The sequence below is a fragment of the Chiloscyllium plagiosum genome, unplaced genomic scaffold, assembly GCF_037043375.1.
Source record: "Chiloscyllium plagiosum isolate Xiang-an unplaced genomic scaffold, Cpla_swu_hap1 HiC_scaffold_11, whole genome shotgun sequence".
NCBI classification, from domain to species: Eukaryota; Metazoa; Chordata; class Chondrichthyes; order Orectolobiformes; family Hemiscylliidae; genus Chiloscyllium; species Chiloscyllium plagiosum.
In genome coordinates this window covers 90,780,205-90,801,025 of record NW_028270149.1, presented here as the reverse complement: position 1 = coordinate 90,801,025, position 20,821 = coordinate 90,780,205, and positions in this window count along the sequence as shown.

Below are 20,821 nucleotides of genomic sequence, written 5' to 3'. Positions count from 1 at the left end.
AAACGTCGATTCTCCTGTTCCCTGGATGCTGCCTGACCTGCTGCGCTTTTCCAGCAACACATTTCCAGCTCTGATCTCCAGCATCTGCAGACCTCACTTTTTTTTTTTTTTTAGATTAGATTAGATTACAGTGTGGAAACAGGCCCTTCGGCCCAACAAGTCCACACCGACCCGCCGAAGCGAAACCCACCCATACCCCTACATTTACCCCTTACCTAACACTACGGGCAATTTAGTATGGCCAATTAACCTAACCTGCACATCTTTGGACTTTGGGAGGAAACCGGAGCACCCGGAGGAAACCCACGCAGACACGGGGAGAACGTGCAAACTCCACACAGTCAGTCGCCTGAGTCGGGAATTGAACCCGGGTCTCTGGCGCTGCGAGGCAGCAGTGCTAACCACTGTGCCACCGTGCCGCCCACAAAGATAGCGTAGGGAACTTGTGCGTGGAGTCTGAGCAGATAGGGGAAGCCCAAAATGAGTTTTTTTGCTTTGGTTTCCACTAAGGAAAGGGACTTTGTTGTGAATAAGAACTTTGAGGAGTTGGGATACGGGCTGGAACAGATCAAGATTGATGAGGTTGATGTGCTGGAAATTTTGGCAAACATTAAGATTGATAAGTCCCCATGACCAGACCTGATTTATCCCAGGCTACTCCAGAAAGCAAGAAAGGAGGTTGCTAAGCCGCTGGTGAAGATCTTTGCGTCCTCACTCTCCACGGGAGTCATATAGGAGGATTGCTAGGAGGCGAATGTTGTTCCTCTTGTCAAGAAGGTTAATAGGGAAATCCCTGGCAATTACAGACCAGCCAGTCTTCCGTCTGTGGTCAGCAAGGTTTTGAAAAGAATTTATGACTATTTGGAAAAGCATAGCGTGATTAAAGGCAGTCAGCATGGCTTTGTGAGGGGCAGGTCATCCCTCATAAATCTTATCGAGTTATTTGAGGAAGTGACAAGACAGATCGATGAAGGTCAAGCTAATGGATGTGGTGTATAAGGACTTCAGCAAGGCATTTGATAAGGTTCCCCATGGTAGGCTCATCCATAAAGTCAGGAGGTATGGGTTTTGGGAGATTTGACTATTTGGATTCAGAATTGGCAGCTGACAGAAGGCAGAGAGTGGTTGTAGATGGCAAGTTCTGCCTGGAGGTCAGTCTTGAGTGGTGTCCCACAGGGTTCTGTTCTTGGGCCTCTGCTCTTTGTAGTTTTTATAAATGACTTGGATGAGGAGATTGCGGGGTGGGTTAGTAAATTTGCAGATGGCACATAGATTGGAGGTGCTGTTCAAAGTATCGAGGGCTATTGCAGGCTGCAGCACGACATAGACAGGATGCAGAGCTGGGTTGAAAAATGGCAGATGGAATTAAACCTGGATAAATGTGAAATGATGCAATTTGAAAGGTTGAACTAGAATGCTGAATACAGGATTAAAGACCGGATTCTTGGCAGTGTGGAGGAACAGAGGGAACTTTGTGTTCAACTACATAGTTCCCGCAAATATGCCACCCAAGTGGATAGGGTTGTTAAGAAAGCATATGGTGTTTTGGCTTTCATTAACAGGGGAATCAAGTTTAAGAGCCGAGAGGTTTTGCTACAGCTCTACAAGTCCCTGTGAGACCACACTTAGAATATTGTGTCCGGTTCTGATTGCCCGACTATAAGAAAGATTCAGGGGCTTTGGAGAGGGTGCAAAGAATGTTTACCAGGGCTGCCTGACTGGAGGGCTTGCCTTATGAAGAGAGATTGACGAAGCTCAGACTTTTCTCTCTGGAGAGAAGGAGGAAGAGAGGAGACCTGATCGATGTATACAAGGTAATGAGAGTAATGGATAGAGTCAATAGCCAGAGACTTTTCCATAGGCCAGGGTTAACTGGCACGAGGAGTCATAGTTTTAAGATATTAGGACAAAGACTAAACGGGTCGTCAGAGGTAGTTTCTTTATGCAGAGAGTTGTGAACGCATGGAATGCTGTTGCCAGCGGTGGTGGTGGAAGCAGAGTCATTAGGGACAATTAAGCGACTACTGGACATGCACATGGACAGCAGTGAAGTGAGGGGTGTGTAGGTTAAGTTATTTTATTTTACATTAGGATTAATCCTTGGCACAACATCGTGGGCCAAAGGGCCTGTTCTGTGCTGTACTTTTCTATGTTCTATGTAAACAATAACCATTTACAACTCTGAACCACTTTTCTCTTAAAGATCTGTTTTCTATGTCCAACTCTATAACAATATACTGATCCAATAAACCCCGATTAAAATGTGCAACATATTAAGTTTCAAAGCCAGACAGCGGCTGCCATCTCCGGTGTCGATCTTCCTGTTTTAGATCTCCCTGGGTCGTCTTTAGACTTCTGCTGCAAGGGTAAAAAAAAGTACCTTTGATCGGGAGTGTCTTGGATGGCAGTCTCTCTCTCTCTCTCTCTCTAGCTAACTCTCAAAATGCTGACCTTTGATACCCCAAATCTCGGATCATCTCACTGGTTCTAAGTTGTCTAAACGGTAAAATTCAAATTCCAATGGGTTTTAGTTTACTGGGGCATAATTTAAATTGATTGGTTAAATTCAAATGGTGGTCAAACTACTGAGGTATCTACTTTACAACCAAATGTTACATATTTTCAAGTCATAGTCAAGTCACACGACAGTTGCTCTCACTGCCAAAACATCCTTCACTCTCCCTTAAAGGTACAGTATACACCTTCAACTTCATAACAGCATCTTCAATATTTGGAGAGTTTCTCCTTCTGAAACCCTTACAGACAGTGAGTTCCCATTTCCCACCACCCTGTGGCTGTGTTTGTGTGTGGGCAAGGCTTGAACTGATCACCAAACCTGGAGACAAGCAACAACACCACATGGAAACCATGTAAACATGGGGATTGTGGAAAGGCATTCAAATACTCATTCCTGTTGGAAATTCATCCGCACAGTCACACTGGAGAGAAGCCATTCTCCTGCACTCAGTGTGGGAAAGGATTCACTCAGTCAACAACTCTGCTGACACACCAGCTATTTCACACAAGTGAGAGACCATTCACCTGTTGTCTCTGTGAGGAAGGATTCACACAGAGTGACTGGTACATTAGGTTCACACTGGGGAGAAGCTATTCATTCCCCTGCTCCATTTAAGAGAGGGATTTTCTCAACTGTCACAGTTACTGATCCATCAGCATGTTCAAACTGCGTAAAAAAAATTCATCTGCCGTGTGGGAGAAAGGGTTCCCTAATACATCTAACCTTCTGACCCATCAATGAGTTCACACTGTGTCAAGGCCATTCGCCTGCCCTGTGTGAGAGAAAGGATTCACAACTTCATCCAACCTCTGACACATCAACAAATTCACACCTGGGAGTGACCTGTTCAACCTGTGCAAGTGGATTTAGTCAGCTCACACACCAACAAGTCTACATGTGACTGCAGAGGTTGGAATATTCCATTACTCCTGTTGCTCGTGACATCCAGCATTGAATCAGGTACATTCTTACAGTTAGGGTTTGTTTCTGCTGACGTTACTTCCTTATCACTAGAGTAGAGTTGAAGATTCTTGTCATTGTAGCTGACAGCGTTCTTTTGGGGGTATAACGACCCTTTAAAACCAGCTCTCTGTGATCATTCTGTCAAATTCAGAAAAATTTCACAGGCAATTAGTGTGCAACTAATATTGTCTGCTTCAAATGGAACTTGCTCCCTGGGAAAAGAACTGAAATTTATTATCTGAAAAGTTCCCCGGCATTAAAATAAGAAAGTGTTGATGAATCAATGCTGACAATTCTTACTGACTTGAACATTCCATACATGGCCCTAATTTCCTACCAGGAAGAATGGGAATCAAAGTTTATATCAGACAGGGGTAGATTGGTGTCAGTGACTGTGGGGCTGATTTATATCAGACAGGGGGAGAGTGGTGTCAGTGACTGTGGGTTGGTTTATATCAGACAGGGGGAGATTGGTGTCAGTGACTGTGGGTTGGTTTATATCAGACAGGGCGAGATTGGTGTCAGTGACTGTGGGTCTGGTTAATATCAGACAGGGGGAGATTGGTGTCAGTGACTGGGTCTGGTTTATATCAGAAAGGGGGAGATTGATGTCAGTGACTGTGGGTTGGTTTATATCAGACAGGGGGAGATTGGTGTCAGTGACTGTGGGTCTGATTTATATCAGATGGGGAGATTGGTTTCAGTGACTGTGGGTTGGTTTATATCAGACAGGGGGAGATTGGTGTCAGTGACTGTGGGTTGGTTTATATCAGACAGGGGGAGATTGGTGTCAGTGACAGTGGGTCTGGTTTATATCAGACAGGGGGCGATTGGTGTCAGACACTGTCGGTCTGGTTAATATCAGACAGGGGGAGATTGGTGTCAGTGACAGTGGGGCTGGTTTATATCAGACAGGGGGAGATTGGTGTCAGTGACTGTGGGTTGGTTTATATCAGAAAGGGGGAGATTGGTGTCAGTGACAGTGGGTTGGTTTATATCAGAAAGGGGGAGATTGGTGTCAGTGACAGTGGGTTGGTTTATATCAGAAAGGGGGAGATTGGTGTCAGTGACAGTGGGTTGGTTTATATCAGAAAGGGGGAGATTGGTGTCAGTGACAGTGGGTTGGTTTATATCAGACAGGAGGAAATTGGTGTCAGGGACTGTGGGGCTGGTTTATATCAGACAGGGTGAGATTGGTGTCAAGGACTGTGGGTCTGGTTTATATCAGACAGGGTGAGATTGGTGTCAGGGACTGTGGGTCTGGTTTATATCAGACAGGGGGAGATTGGTGTCAGGGACAGTGGGGCTGGTTTCCTGAAGAAGGGCCTGTGCCCGAAACGTCGAATCTCCTGTTCCCTGGATGCTGCCTGACCTGCTGTGCTGTTCCAGCAATAAAGTTTCAACTTTGATCTCCAGCATCTGCAGACCTCACTTTCTCCTGGTTTATATCAGACAGGGGGAGATTGGTGTCAGTGACAGTGGGTTGGTTTATATCAGACAGGGGGCGATTGGTGTCAGACACTGTGGGTCTGGTTAATATCAGACAGGGGGAGATTGGTGTCAGGGACTGTGGGTCTGGTTTATATCAGACAGGGTGAGATTGGTGTCAGGGACTGTGGGTCTGGTTTATATCAGACAGGGGGAGATTGGTGTCAGGGACAGTGGGTCTGGTTTATATCAGATAGCGGGAGATTGGTGTCATGGACTGTGGGGTTGGTTTGTATCAGACTGGAGGAAAATGTTGTCACTGTCTGTGGGGCAGGGTGAAATCAGACATGGGGAGATTTGTGCCTGTGGTGTGGTTTATATTCGACAGAGGGTGATTGGTGTCAGTGAGTGAGGGGCTGGATTATATCTGACAGGAGGAGTTTGCTGTCACTGACTGTGGTGAGGACGTTATAAAGCCAGAAAGGGATCAGTTCCATGTTTTAATTCTCTTTCAAGGCATCCTGGGCACTCAAGAGTTAAACATTCCACTGTGAAACAGAGTCACTACAGTATCAATGACAGAATAGACAGAACATCTCAGTAGGATAACTGAATCTTAGAGAAGGAATCCATTGCCGCCACACATGTGGATTCCTCTGCAGCCTCAGGCAAAGGTATTTGTCCTCCCCAGCCAAGACTGGTACCCTTGGCCGCAACCCTGTTAAACTACCTCCTACTCCCATTATCTTGCTTCCTCTCCGTATTAGCATAGGGATGTGAATTCCCCGTTGAAAACAGGCAAAACCCTTCAGTCTTAATCTCTTCCCATTGACACATGATCATGAAGAATGCGATAATCAGTCACAGTAATCCATTCACTCATTATCACAGGGCATCGACATTCACCGGGCCTTGTAAGATGATAATTGCCCATCTTAAACAATGTAACGACAATCAACCATGTGGCTGAGAGACCTTTTGTATTATTCCCATAAAAAGTACTGCCTTTGTGTGTAGAGCAGAGATTCGTGGAGAAGTGTCACCACAAGTAGACATACGACTACTTTCAGGAACATCGAGAATCTCGCGCTGCACTCCGATAATAAAGCATCTGCTGTTGTACTGAAACTTGTGTCGTCTGGATTTGTGGAACAAAATATACATTCACAGCCTCACAATTCTATATTTGAGTTTTCATTTTCAATCAGGAAGTGTCTGCTTTGCCTTCCCACATCTAACAAACCATCAGATTTCACCTCTGCAGCTTCAGATCCTCTTTTGTAGCCACAAATAAACGCTGAGTGCTGAAGAAATGTAGCAGGTCCAGAAGCATCTGCAGTGAGTGTGAACAGAGTTCAAATCCAGGTCTGACAGTGTGTCAGAATAAAGCTCAATCTTGTGGCACTGCCACATTGACAATTGTTAGTGCCAACACCTCAATGAAAGTCTCTTCATTGTCCTGTTTTTTCGAATCGCAGCGGTCTACTGTGCAGAACAAGTCCCTTCAGCCCATTGATTCTGTGCCAGTCAAAAACAACCATCAAACTACGGTAACTTCATTTCTCAGCCCTCAGCCCATCACCTTGTATAAGGTAAAAACAAGGACTGCAGATGCTGGAAACCAGAGTCTAGATTAGAGTGGTGCTGGAAAAGCCCAGCAACTCAGGCAGCATCCGAGGAGCCGGAAAATTGACGTTTCGGGCAAACAGTACAGACTACAGATTCAAAAACACCAGCAACGGTTCTCCTTCAAGACCCATCACCTTGTATGTCTTGGCATTGAAAGTGCATTTCTGAATACTTCTTCAATGATTTGAGAGCTTCTGTCTGAAATACCCTTCCGGCAGTGAATTCAGTTGTTTCACCACCCTCTGGGTGAAAGCCTTTTTCCTTCATTACACAGACCATGAGTATAGGAGTTAGGACATCATGTTGAGGTTGTACAGGCCTCTTCTAGAATTGTGTCCAATTCTGGTCTCCCTGTTCTAGGAGGGGTATTGTTAAATTGTTCAGAAAATATTTACAGGATGTTGCCAGGACTGGAGACTTATATGGAAAGGAGCTTGAAGGTTGAGGAGCGACCTTACAGAGGTTTACAATATAATAAGGGGCATATATAAGGTGAATGTCAGATGTATTTTCCCTCGGGTGATAGACTTCAGGGCTTGTATATGAAGAGGAAGGGATTAGAGGGATATGGACTAAGTATTGGTAAATGGAACTAGGGTAAGTTAGGATATCCGGTCAGCATGGACGAGTTGGGTCGAAGGATCTTTTTCTGTGCTGTACGTCTCTATTTCTCGATGACATGTATGAGATGTAAAATAATGAGAGGTGTTCATAAGGTAGATAGTGAGGAAACTTTCCACTTGGAATAGGGAGCTTATTCCCCCCTAGACTTCAGGACTAGGGGACATATTTTTAAAGAGAGAGGAGAAAGATTTAAAAGGGAAATGAGGGTCAACTTTTTCTACACAGAGAGTGGTTCGTGTGTGAATGAACTTCCAGAGGAATTAGTGGATGCGGGTACAGTTCCGATGTTTAAAAAATATTTGGACAAACAGGAAAGAATTGGAGGGATATGGGCCAGGAGCAGGTGGTGGGACTAGTTTTGTTTGGGATTATGATTAGCATTGACTTGGGGGGAACCAAAAGGTCTGTTTCCATGCTGTATGACTTAATCACTGACATTCCCCTTAAGCCTCCTGACCCTTACCTTAAATATCTGCACCGCTTTCCAGTCTTTACAGCATTTGTCTAAACTGGTTCCTCCATCAAGGGGAATATTTCCTTACTATGTACTCAATCAACACCTCTCGTTATTTTATACATCGCAATGATGTTATAGAGTCAAACAGATGTACAGCACAGAAACAGATCCTTCAGCCCAACTCATCCATGCCGACCAGATATCCGAAATTAACCTAGTCCCATTTACCAACACTTGGCCCTCTAATCCCTTCCAATTCAAGTTAAAAATCACACAACACCAGGTTATAGTCCAACAGGTTTATTTGGAACCACTAGCTCTCGGAACGCTGCTCCTTCATCAGGTGGTGGTGGAGTTTTCTAATACCCTTCCCGATACCTTTTATATGTTACTAGCCGCGTACTTACCTGCACTTCCTCTTGCATACACGCACCGCTTGTTGCATGAAAAAGTTGGCCCTTAGGACCCTGTAAATCTTTCCCCTCTCACCCTAAACCTATGCCCTCTCGTTCTGGACTACCACGCCCCAGGGAAAAGACCTTGTCTATTTACCGTATCCATGTCTCCATGATTTTCTAAACATCTGGAAGGTCACTCCTCAGCCTCCAACACGCCAGGGAAAACAGCTCCACCCTATTCAGGTCAGGTGAATTGGCCATGCTAAATTGCCCGTAGTGTTAGGTAAGGGGTAAATGTAGGGGTATGGGTGGGTTGTGTTTTGGCGGGGCGGTGTGGACTTGTTGGGCTGAAGGGCCTGTTTCCACACTGTAAGTAATCTAATCTAATCTAATCTAATCTAATCTAATCTAATCTAATCTAATCTAATCTAATCTATTCAGCCTCTCCCTGTAGTTCAAACCCTCCAACCCTGGCAACATGCTTGTAAATCTTTTATGAACCCTTTCAAATTTCACAAAATCCTTTTGACAGGAATCAGAGCAGAATTGCACACAATACTCCAAAGATGGCATAACCAATGTCCTGTACAGCCACAACATGACTTCCAAACTCCTTTACTCAATGCTCTGACTAATAAGGGAAAGCATACAAAATGCCTTCTTCACTATCTTATCTACCTGCGACTCCCCTCTCAATCTCTCTGGTCTAAGGAAAATGACCCAATCTTTCCAGTCTCTCTTCATAACTGAAACTCTCCAGCTCAGACAACATCCTTCCAAGTCTCTACTGCTCGCATATCCCTCCTTAAATGTGGATTCCAGAAATGCAGACAACAAACTAGCTGTCCCTTAGCCAATGTTTTCGACAGTTCCAACAGAACTTCCCAGCTCAAACTCTGTGCTTAACAAGGAAAGGCGAGTTTATCACCTGTCCCGGTGCTTAAGTGACTGGTGGACAGGCACAACAAGGTCCCTCTGATCTTCAGTGCTTCCCAGGGCCCTATAGTTCATCATGTATTCCCTTACCATGTTTGTCCTCCTATGGTCTAATTCTATCTTCCTTACTGTTTGCCAGCACACTAGTTTTCATATCATCAGTGAACTCACTGATCAATCCTCCAACTTTCAAGTGAAAGATATTTCTATAAACCTAGAAACTGCTAGGACCCAATACTGGCCTCTGCAAGATCCCACTGGGCACAAGCTTCCAGTTACAGAAGCACATCTCAACCGTCACCCTCTGCTTCCTGCCACTCAGCCCATTGTGGATCCAATTTGCCAAATTTCCTTGGATGCCATGGGCTCTTGTCTTTGCCATCAGTGTCCCATGCAGGACCTTAGCAAAAGCCCCACTGAATCCCAAGTAGCCTACACCAAATGCATTGCTGTCACCTACACATCTGGCCACCTCTTTGATAAATTCAATCAGGTTGGTCAGGTATGACCTTCCTTTAATAAAACCACACCTACTGTTCTTGATTAACCCCTGCCTGCTCCAAGTGCAGATTCATTCTGTACCTAAGTATTCATTCCAACAGTTTCCCCACCGTCAGACTGATTGGCCTGTATATTCCTGGTTTCTCCCTCCTTCCTTCTTGAAGACCTTGTCACATTGGCTGTTTTTAATTGATGTCTGCAGCCAAGTGTGAGGTCTCTTGTACAGCTTGGGAAAGGTAGAACGGAACAGTAGTAGTGTCTTTACCTCTGAGCTAGGAGATCCAGGTTCAAGTCCCACCTGGTCCAGAGGAATATCATACCATCACTGTGCAAGTTGGTTGAGAAACTATCTCCAAGGTGTTTTTGATTTACCTTGAATTGTTTCCTTCGCTCCTGAAATGACTTAGTTAATCCTGAATAGACATTCCAGCAATACCTCTGCACCTGAATGGCACTATCTCTTCTCAATCTAATGTTGCTTGTTCCTTCCATCCCAACCTCTTTTGGGAGCTTTACAGCATTCACTTTACCCCAGTTAAGTGAGTTTTGCAGCTTTTAAAAGCTTTCACATTTGTGTCTTTGCCAGGTTTTTGAAAATCAAGGACCAATCAACCTGAAACAACAGCAGGAGTTTATTTTCTTGGATACACAATATAACCTTACACACACACACACACAGGCATGATTGAGATTTTGATGGAGAGATGATTTCTCCCAGAACTGAACCCTGATCTCGGATGATGACCTCTGCAGGGAGACAGACATCAACTGACTTCTTGGATCTTCCAGTGCAGCATCCCTTGCATCGACAGCATTGGTCTGTTTGGATCCCTGCTTTTCTAAACCATGTCCAAGCAACAAGTGATGATAGATTCATAACAGTTTTCCTCCAATCCATGTTTAAGGCATGTGTTTTCTTCTAAAATGGGGAGTAGCTTCCATCTCAGATTACCAAACCAGCGTGCCTGGGGACCCTGAGGAAATGATTAGGGAAGTGTATCTGTAGCATTCCACCTTCTGCACCTATACCGCCAGATAGTACTGAGGGATCACTGCACTGTCAGAGGGTCAGTATTGAGGGATCACTGCACTGTCAGAGGGTCAGTACTGAGGGACTGCTGCATTGCCAGAGGGTGAGTACTGAGGGATCACTGTACTGTCTGACAGTCAGTAGTGAGGGACTACTGCATTACCAGAGGTCCATTTCTGAGGATTACGAAACTGTCAAATGGTCAGTACTGAGGGAGCACCACACTGTCAGAGCTTCAGTCCAGAGGGATGCCGCACTGTCTGAGGCTCTGTAGTTTGAGAACACTGCACCAACAGAGGGTCAGTACTGAACGAGCACTACACTGTCAGAGGGTCAGAACTGAGGGAGCATGCACTATCAAAAGGTCAGTACTGAGGGAGCGCTACACAGTGAGAGTGTCAGTTCTGAGTGAGTGCTATTTCAAAGGATCAGTACAGAGAATGTGCTGCACTGTCAGAGGGTCAGTACTGATGGAATGCTGTACTGTCAGAGAGTCAGTACTGAGGGAGTGCTATAAAGTGAAAGTGTCAGTTCTGGGTGAGTGCTATTTCAGAGGGTCAGTACAGAGAGAGTGCTGCACTGTTAGAGGGTCAGTACTGAGGGAGTGCTGCACTGTCAGAGAGTCAGTACTGAGGGAGTGCTGCACAGTCAGATAGTCAGTACCGAGAGAGTGCAGCACTGTCAGAGGGTCAGTACTGAGGGAGTGCTGCACTGTCAGAGGGTCAGTACTGAGGGAGTGCTGCACTGTCAGAGGGTCAGTACTGAGGGAGTGCTGCACTGTCAGAGGATCAGTACTGAGTGAGTGCTGCACTGTCAGAGGGTCAGTACGGAGGAAGTGCTGCACTGTGAGAAGGTCAGTATGGAGGGAGCACTGCACTGTCAGATGGTCAGCACTGAGGGAGTGCTGCACTGTCAGAGGGTCAGTACTGAGGGAGCACCACACTGTCAGAGCTTCAGTCCAGAGGGAATGCCGCCCTGTCTGAGGCTCTGTACTCTGAGAGCACTGCACCATCAGAGGGTCAGAACTGAGGAAGCATGCACTATCAAAAGGTCAGTACTGAGGGAGCGCTACACAGTGAGAGTGTCAGTTCTGAGTGAGTGCTATTTCAAAGGGTCAGTACAGAGAGAGTGCTGCACTGTCAGAGGGTCTGTACTGAGGGAGTGCTGCACTGTCAAAGGGTCAGTACTGAGGAAGTGCTGCACTGTCAGAGGGTCAGTACTGAGGGAGTGCTGCACTGTCAGAGGGTCAGTACTGAGGGAGTGCTGCACTGTTAGAGGGTCAGTACTGCAGGAGTGCTGCACTGTCAGAGGATCAGTACTGAGGGAGCGCTGACTGTCAAAGAGTCAGTACTGAGGGAGCGGTGCATTCTCAGAGAGTTAGTACTGAGGGAGCGCGACACTGTAAGAATGTCAAAACTAAAGGAACGCTGCACTGTCAAAGAGCTGCACTGTCAGAGGGTCAGTACTGAGGGTTTACCGCACTGTCACACGATCGGTATGAGGGCAGTGCCATACTGTCAGATGGTCAGTACTGAGGAGGTTCTGCACTGTGTGAGCGTCAGTACTGAGGGAGTGCCACACTGTCAGAGGGTCAGTATTGAGGGATCACTGCGCTGTCAGAGGGTCAGTACTGAGGGATTGCTGCATTGCCAGAGGGTGAGTACTGAGGGATCACTGCACTGTCTGACAGTCAGTAGTGAGGGACTACTAGATTACCATAGGTCCATTTCTGAGAATTACTACACTGTCAAGTGGTCAGTACTGAGGGAGCACCACACTGTCAGAGCTTCAGTCCAGAGGGATGCCGCACTGTCTGAGTCTCTGTAGTCTGAGAACACTGCACCAACAGAGGGTCAGTACTGAACGAGCACTACACTGGCAGTGGGTCAGAACTGAGGGAGCATGCACTATCAAAAGGTCAATACTGAGGGAGTGCTACACAGTGAGAGTGTCAGTTCTGAGTGAGTGCTATTTCAAAGGATCAGTACAGAGAATGTGCTGCACTGTCAGAGGGTCAGTACTGATGGAATGCTGTACTGTCAGAGAGTCAGTACTGAGGGAGTGCTATAAAGTGAAAGTGTCAGTTCTGGGTGAGTGCTATTTCAGAGGGTCAGTACAGAGAGAGTGCTGCACTGTCAGAGGGTCAGTACTGAGGGAGTGCAGCACTGTCAGAGAGTCAGTACCGAGCGGGTGCGGAACTGTCAGAGGGTCAGTACTGAGGGAGTGCTGCACAGTCAGATGGTCAGTACCGAGGGAGTGCAGCACTGTCAGAGGGTCAGTACTGAGGGAGTGCCGCACTGTCAGAGGGTCAACAATGACGGAGCGCTGCACTGTCAGAGGATCAGTACTGAGGGAGTGCTGCACTGTCAGAGGGTCAGTACGGAGGAAGTGCTGCACTGTGAGAAGGTCAGTACGGAGGGAGCGCTGCACTGTCAGATGGTCAGCACTGAGGGAGTGCTGCACTGTCAGAGGGTCAGTACTGAGGGAGCACCACACTGTCAGAGGTTCAGTCCAGAGGGAATGCCGCACTGTCTGAGGCTCTGTACTCTGAGAGCACTACACTATCAGAGGGTCAGAACTGAGGGAGCATGCACTATCAAAAGGTCAGTACTGAGGGAGCGCTACACAGTGAGAGTGTCAGTTCTGAGTGAGTGCTATTTCAGAGGGTCAGTACAGAGAGAGTGCTACACTGTCAGAGGGTCTGTACTGAGGGAGTGCTGCACTGTCAGAGGGTCAGTACTGAGAAAGTGCTGCACTGTCAGAGGGTCAGTACTGAGGGAGTGCTGCACTGTCAGAGGGTCAGTACTGAGGGAGTGCTGCACTGTTAGAGGGTCAGTACTGCAGGAGTGCTGCACTGTCAGAGGATCAGTACTGAGGGAGCGCTGACTGTCAAAGAGTCAGTACTGAGGGAGCGGTGCATTCTCAGAGAGTTAGTACTGAGGGAGCGCTACACTGTAAGAATGTCAGAACTAAAGGAACGCTGCACTGTCAAAGAGCTGCACTGTCAGAGGGTCAGTACTGAGGGTTTACCGCACTGTCACACGATCGGTATGAGGGCAGTGCCATACTGTCAGATGGTCAGTACTGAGGAGGTTCTGCACTGTGTGAGCGTCAGTACTGAGGGAGTGCCACACTGTCAGAGGGTCAGTATTGAGGGATCACTGCGCTGTCAGAGGGTCAGTACTGAGGGACTGCTGCATTGCCAGAGGGTGAGTACTGAGGGATCACTGCACTGTCTGACAGTCAGTAGTGAGGGACTACTAGATTACCATAGGTCCATTTCTGAGAATTACTACACTGTCAAGTGGTCAGTACTGAGGGAGCACCACACTGTCAGAGCTTCAGTCCAGAGGGATGCCGCACTGTCTGAGGCTCTGTAGTTTGAGAACACTGCACCAACAGAGGGTCAGTACTGAACGAGCACTACACTGGCAGAGGGTCAGAACTGAGGGAGCATGCACTATCAAAAGGTCAATACTGAGGGAGTGCTACACAGTGAGAGTGTCAGTTCTGAGTGAGTGCTATTTCAAAGGATCAGTGCAGAGAATGTGCTGCACTGTCAGAGGGTCAGTACTGATGGAATGCTGTACTGTCAGAGAGTCAGTACTGAGGGAGTGCTATAAAGTGAAAGTGTCAGTTCTGGGTGAGTGCTATTTCAGAGGGTCAGTACAGAGAGAGTGCTGCACTGTCAGAGGGTCAGTACTGAGGGAGAGCAGCACTGTCAGAGAGTCAGTACCGAGCGGGTGCTGAACTGTCAGAGGGTCAGTACTGAGGGAGTGCTGCACAGTCAGATGGTCAGTACCGAGGGAGTGCCACACTGTCAGAGGGTCAGTATTGAGGGATCACTGCGCTGTCAGAGGGTCAGTACTGAGGGACTGCTGCATTGCCAGAGGGTGAGTACTGAGGGATCACTGTACTGTCTGACAGTCAGTAGTGAGGGACTACTAGATTACCAGAGGTCCATTTCTGAGGATTACGACACTGTCAAAGGGTCAGTACTGAGGGAGCACCACACTGTCAGAGCTTCAGTCCAGAGGGATGCCGCACTGTCTGAGGCTCTGTAGTCTGAGAACACTGCACCAACAGAGGGTCAATACTGAACGAGCACTACACTGGCAGAGGGTCAGAACTGAGGGAGCATACACTATCAAAAGGTCAGTACTGAGGGAGTGCTACACAGTGAGAGTGTCAGTTCTGAGTGAGTGCTATTTCAAAGGATCAGTACAGAGAATGTGCTGCACTGTCAGAGGGTCAGTACTGATGGAATGCTGTACTGTCAGAGAGTCAGTACTGAGGGAGTGCTATAAAGTGAAAGTGTCAGTTCTGGGTGAGTGCTATTTCAGAGGGTCAGTACAGAGAGAGTGCTGCACTGTCAGAGGGTCAGTACTGAGGGAGTGCAGCACTGTCAGAGAGTCAGTACCGAGCGGGTGCGGAACTGTCAGAGGGTCAGTACTGAGGGAGTGCTGCACAGTCAGATGGTCAGTACCGAGAGAGTGCAGCACTGTCAGAGGGTCAGTACTGAGGGAGTGCCGCACTGTCAGAGGGTCAACAATGACGGAGCGCTGCACTGTCAGAGGATCAGTACTGAGGGAGTGCTGCACTGTCAGAGGGTCAGTACGGAGGAAGTGCTGCACTGTGAGAAGGTCAGTACGGAGGGAGCGCTGCACTGTCAGATGGTCAGCACTGAGGGAGTGCTGCACTGTCAGAGGGTCAGTACTGAGGGAGCACCACACTGTCAGAGGTTCAGTCCAGAGGGAATGCCGCACTGTCTGAGGCTCTGTACTCTGAGAGCACTGCACCATCAGAGGATCCTTACTGAACGAGCACTACACTATCAGAGGGTCAGAACTGAGGGAGCATGCACTATCAAAAGGTCAGTACTGAGGGAGCGCTACACAGTGAGAGTATCAGTTCTGAGTGAGTGCTATTTCAAAGGGTCAGTACAGAGAATGTGCTGCACTGTCAGAGGGTCAGTACTGATGGAATGCTGTACTGTCAGAGAGTCAGTACTGAGGGAGTGCTATAAAGTGAAAGTGTCAGTTCTGGGTGAGTGCTATTTCAGAGGGTCTGTACTGAGGGAGTGCTGCACTGTCAGAGGGTCAGTACTGAGGAAGTGCTGCACTGTCAGAGGGTCAGTACTGAGGGAGTGCTGCACTGTCAGAGGGTCAGTACTGAGGGAGTGCTGCACTGTTAGAGGGTCAGTACTGCAGGAGTGCTGCACTGTCAGAGGATCAGTACTGAGGGAGCGCTGACTGTCAAAGAGTCAGTACTGAGGGAGCGGTGAATTCTCAGAGAGTTAGTACTGAGGGAGCGCTACACTGTAAGAATGTCAGAACTAAAGGAACGCTGCACTGTCAAAGAGCTGCACTGTCAGAGGGTCAGTACTGAGGGTTTACCGCACTGTCACACGATCGGTATGAGGGCAGTGCCATACTGTCAGATGGTCAGTACTGAGGAGGTTCTGCACTGTGTGAGCGTCAGTACTGAGGGAGTGCCACACTGTCAGAGGGTCAGTATTGAGGGATCACTGCGCTGTCAGAGGGTCAGTACTGAGGGACTGCTGCATTGCCAGAGGGTGAGTACTGAGGGATCACTGCACTGTCTGACAGTCAGTAGTGAGGGACTACTAGATTACCATAGGTCCATTTCTGAGAATTACTACACTGTCAAGTGGTCAGTACTGAGGGAGCACCACACTGTCAGAGCTTCAGTCCAGAGGGATGCCGCACTGTCTGAGGCTCTGTAGTCTGAGAACACTGCACCAACAGAGGGTCAGTACTGAACGAGCACTACACTGGCAGAGGGTCAGAACTGAGGGAGCATGCACTATCAAAAGGTCAGTACTGAGGGAGTGCTACACAGTGAGAGTGTCAGTTCTGAGTGAGTGCTATTTCAAAGGATCAGTACAGAGAATGTGCTGCACTGTCAGAGGGTCAGTACTGATGGAATGCTGTACTGTCAGAGAGTCAGTACTGAGGGAGTGCTATAAAGTGAAAGTGTCAGTTCTGGGTGAGTGCTATTTCAGAGGGTCAGTACAGAGAGAGTACTGCACTGTCAGAGGGTCAGTACTGAGGGAGTGCAGCACTGTCAGAGCGTCAGTACCGAGCGGGTGCTGAACTGTCAGAGGGTCAGTACTGAGGGAGTGCTGCACAGTCAGATGGTCAGTACGGAGGAAGTGCTGCACTGTGAGAAGGTCAGTACGGAGGGAGCGCTGCACTGTCAGATGGTCAGCACTGAGGGAGTGCTGCACTGTCAGAGGGTCAGTACTGAGGGAGCACCACACTGTCAGAGGTTCAGTCCAGAGGGAATGCCGCACTGTCTGAGGCTCTGTACTCTGAGAGCACTGCACCATCAGAGGGTCAGTACTGAACGAGCACTACACTATCAGAGGGTCAGAACTGAGGAAGCATGCACTATCAAAAGGTCAGTACTGAGGGAGCGCTACACAGTGAGAGTGTCAGTTCTGAGTGAGTGCTATTTCAAAGGATCAGTACAGAGAATGTGCTGCACTGTCAGAGGGTCAGTACTGATGGAATGCTGTACTGTCAGAGAGTCATAACCGAGCGGGCGCTGAACTGTCAGCGGGTCAGTACTGAGAGAGTGCTGCACAGTCAGATAGACAGTACTGAGGCACTACTGGACTGTCAGAGGTGCAGGACCAAGGCAGAGGGTCAGTACTGAGGGAGTGCTACACTGTCAATGAGTCAGTACTGAGGCAATGCTGTACTGTCAGAGTGTCAGTTATGATGGAGTGCTGTACTGTCAGAGGTTTTGTCCTGAGATTGGGCCACACTGTCAGAGGGCCAGTATAGGGCCACTTCCACACTGTCAATGAGTCAGTACTGAGGGAGTGCATCACTATCAGAGGATCAGTATGAGGGAGTGCAGCATTGTCAGAGGATCAGTGTGGAAGGAGTGCAGCATTGTCAGAGGATCAGAATGGAGGGAGTGCAGCATTGTCAGAGGATCAGTGTGGAGGGAGAGTAGCATTGTCAGAGGATCAGAATGGAGGGAGTGCAGCATTGTCAGAGGATCAGTGTGGAGGGAGTGCAGCATTGTCAGCGGGTCAGTGTGGAGGGAGTGCAGCATTGTCAGAGGATCAGTATGGAGGGAGTGCAGCATTGTCAGAGGATCAGTATGGAGGGAGTGCAGCATTGTCAGAGGATCAGTGTGGAGGGAGTGCAGCATTGTCAGAGGATCAGAATGGAGGGAGTGCAGCATTGTCAGAGGATCAGTGTGGAGGGAGTGCAGCATTGTCAGGGGTTCAGTGTGGAGGGAGTGCAGCATTGTCAGAGGATCAGTATAGAGGGAGTGCAGCATTGTCAGAGGATCAGTGTGGAGGGAGTGCAGCATTGTCAGGGGGTCAGTGTGGAGGGAGTGCAGCATTGTCAGAGGATCAGTGTGAAGGGGGTGCAGCATTGTCAGAGGATCAGTGTGGAGGGAGTGCAGCATTGTCAGAGGATCAGTGTGGAGGGGGTACAGCATTGTCAGAGGATCAGTGTGGAGGGAGTGCAGCATTGTCAGAGGGTCAGTGTGGAGGGAGTTCAGCATTCTCAGTTGGTCAGTATGGAGGGAGTGCAGCATTGTCAGAGAGTCAGGACTGGGGGATTGCTGTGCAGAGAGAGGGTCAGTAATGATGAAGTGCGCACTCACTGAGGGTCAGTACTAATAGATGGCCATGCCGTCAGAGTGTCGCACTGTGAGAGAGTTACTATTGAGGGAGCGCTGCACTGTGAAAGGGTTAGAACTGAGGGGATTAGTACTGAGGGATCACCGCACTGTCAGAGGGTCAGTACTGAGGAAGTGCTGCACTGTCAGAGGGTCTGTACTGTTGAGAGCTGCATTGTTGCAGGGTCAGTACTGAGGGAGCACCGCGCTGTCAGAGAGTCAGTACTGAGGGAGCGTCGCACTGTGAGAGGTTCAGTACTGAGGAATTGCTGCACTCTCAGAGGGTCAGTACTGAGGTAGTGCTGCACTGTCAGAGGGTCAGTACTGAGGGAGTGTCGCACTGTCAGAGGGTAAGTTCTGAGGGAGTGCTGGACTGTCAGAGGGTCAGTTTGAGGGAGGGCTGCACTGTCAGAAAGTCAGCACTGCGGGTATGCCATACTGTCGGAGGGTCAGTACTGTGGAAGTGCTGCACTGTCAGAGGGTCATTACTGAGGGAGTGCTGCACTGTCAGAGTATACTACTGAGGGAGTGCTGCGCTATCAGGGGGTCAGTAATGGGGGATTGCCGCAATGTCAGAGGGTGAATCTGGGGGCAGTGCTGCACTGTGAGAAGGTCAGTACTGAGGGAGTGCCACACTGTCAGAGGATCATGACTGAGGGAGTACTGCACTGTCAGCGCATCAGTCTGGGGGATACCTGCATTGTAAGAGAGTCAGTACTGAGTGAGTGCCACACTATCAGATGGGCTGAATGGCCTAATTTCTGCTCCCATGTCTTGTGGTCGAAGAGGAATATCTGAAATTGTTCAGTACATTTCTGCCTCTGCTTCCTACAGACCCTGTTCAGCAATGATTCCCACGTCCAGATTCCAGAGACTGTGTTCAAACAGACCGTCTTCATTTGGTTACCACCCTCTTTTTCCAGGGATCAAGTTTTCGTTTCGTGTGACTGACCCGCCAGCTCAAAGGGATATTTCATGCTGCAGGGCTGAGGTTTATTCCTCAGCTTCCGTCTGCTCATCCCAAATGAATCCCACTGCCCCACACTCAGCACAGTCGTGTGTTCCTTTTTTCTGAGCTTCCCAATGCTACTCCACATCCAGAATGACATCCCACACTCCTCCAAATCGTATTGCAGGCTATTTGCCTGGGAACGAGGAGTGCTAAGAGAGGAAATAAAAATCTGAAAGGACTTTACATGACATTTAGGGTGAATTGATAATGAGAGAAAGAGTAGGTTGTGGAACACAGTGAGAATGTGTGCATGGACCCAGAGGCTACAGTGAATGGATGTATTTTGTCAATGCTCATTGGGACAGGGTTGATATGAAATCGTGAAGATGCTCTGTGATACAATTAAATGAATTAGCATATATAGAGAGAGATGGTTCTGAGTGGTCTGGCCTTCTTACAAACCAATAAATCTCCAAAGACGGTGGAAATGTATCTCAGTTTACCAATTGAGGTGATGGAGGAAGTAGCAGGTACACTTGCAAACATTTTCAAATCCCCTCTGGCCACAGGAGAGGTGTCGTCGGACTGACCATGTGGTACCGTTATTCAAGAAGGAACATGGGATATACCAGGCAGCTACAGGCCAGTCAGGCTAATATCGTGGGTGGGACGTCTGTTGGAAGCAATTTTGGGAGATAGAATTAATCAGCATTTAAAGAGACTGGAGTTCATGAAGTACAGTCAGAATGGTTGTGTTAAGGGGAGGTCAGGTCTGACCAATTGGATTGCACTTTTTAAGGAGGTGACCAGGTGTGTAAATAAGGGCAATGCTTTCCTGTCGTCTGCTTGGAGGTCAGTAAGGTTTTTATCAGGACCCATACTGGAAACTGATAGTGAACATAAAAACTCAAGATCCAAGGAATTTGGCGCAGAATGCTGAGTGGCAGGAAGCAGACAGTGATGGCCCAATTAGAAATCTCTGTCCGTTCATGTCTCACTGTTGGGGTCTTGCTGGTGTGGCTGAGAGAAAAGATTTAGATTTGAATGGTGGATGATTAATCATTGGGTTCATGAATGATATGGGGATTGGTGAGGTGATAAATACTGAGGATGATAGCCTTAGGTTACAGAAGGATGTAGGTGGCCTTGTCAGATGGACGAATCAGCGGCAATGGGTGAGGTGCCTGAAGACTGGAGGGTGATTAATGATGTGCTATTATTAAAGTAAGGCTGCAAGGAAGAGCCATTGAACTATGGAGCTGTGAGCCTGATGGCAGTGGTGGGTAAGCTGTCGGAGGGCATTCTGAGAGACAACTTACATGCATTTGGAAAAGCAAGAATTGATTCGGCATGGCTTGTGGAAATGGTTTTCCTCCGGGTTGCTCCAGTTTCCTCCCACCACCCAAAGATGCCATGGGAAATGCAGAATTACAGGGGTAGAGTAGAGGATGTGAGTCTGGGTGCGATGCTGTTCAGACAGTCAGTGTGGAGCCAATGGACAGAATGGCTTGCTTCTACACTGTAGGAATTCTAAAATTAATCCAGAGACCCAAGTAATGTTCTGGGGACCTGGTCTGCAATCTTGGACTGGGGTGGATGTAGGTCCTTACAGTCTGAAGGGGTTTGTGGATGAACGCAGTCTGAGGGAGCAGCTGGGCTGTGCCCGGAAGTGTTGAGGGTGTGAATGTTTTGTGGATGTACTGTCTGAGGGGCTTTG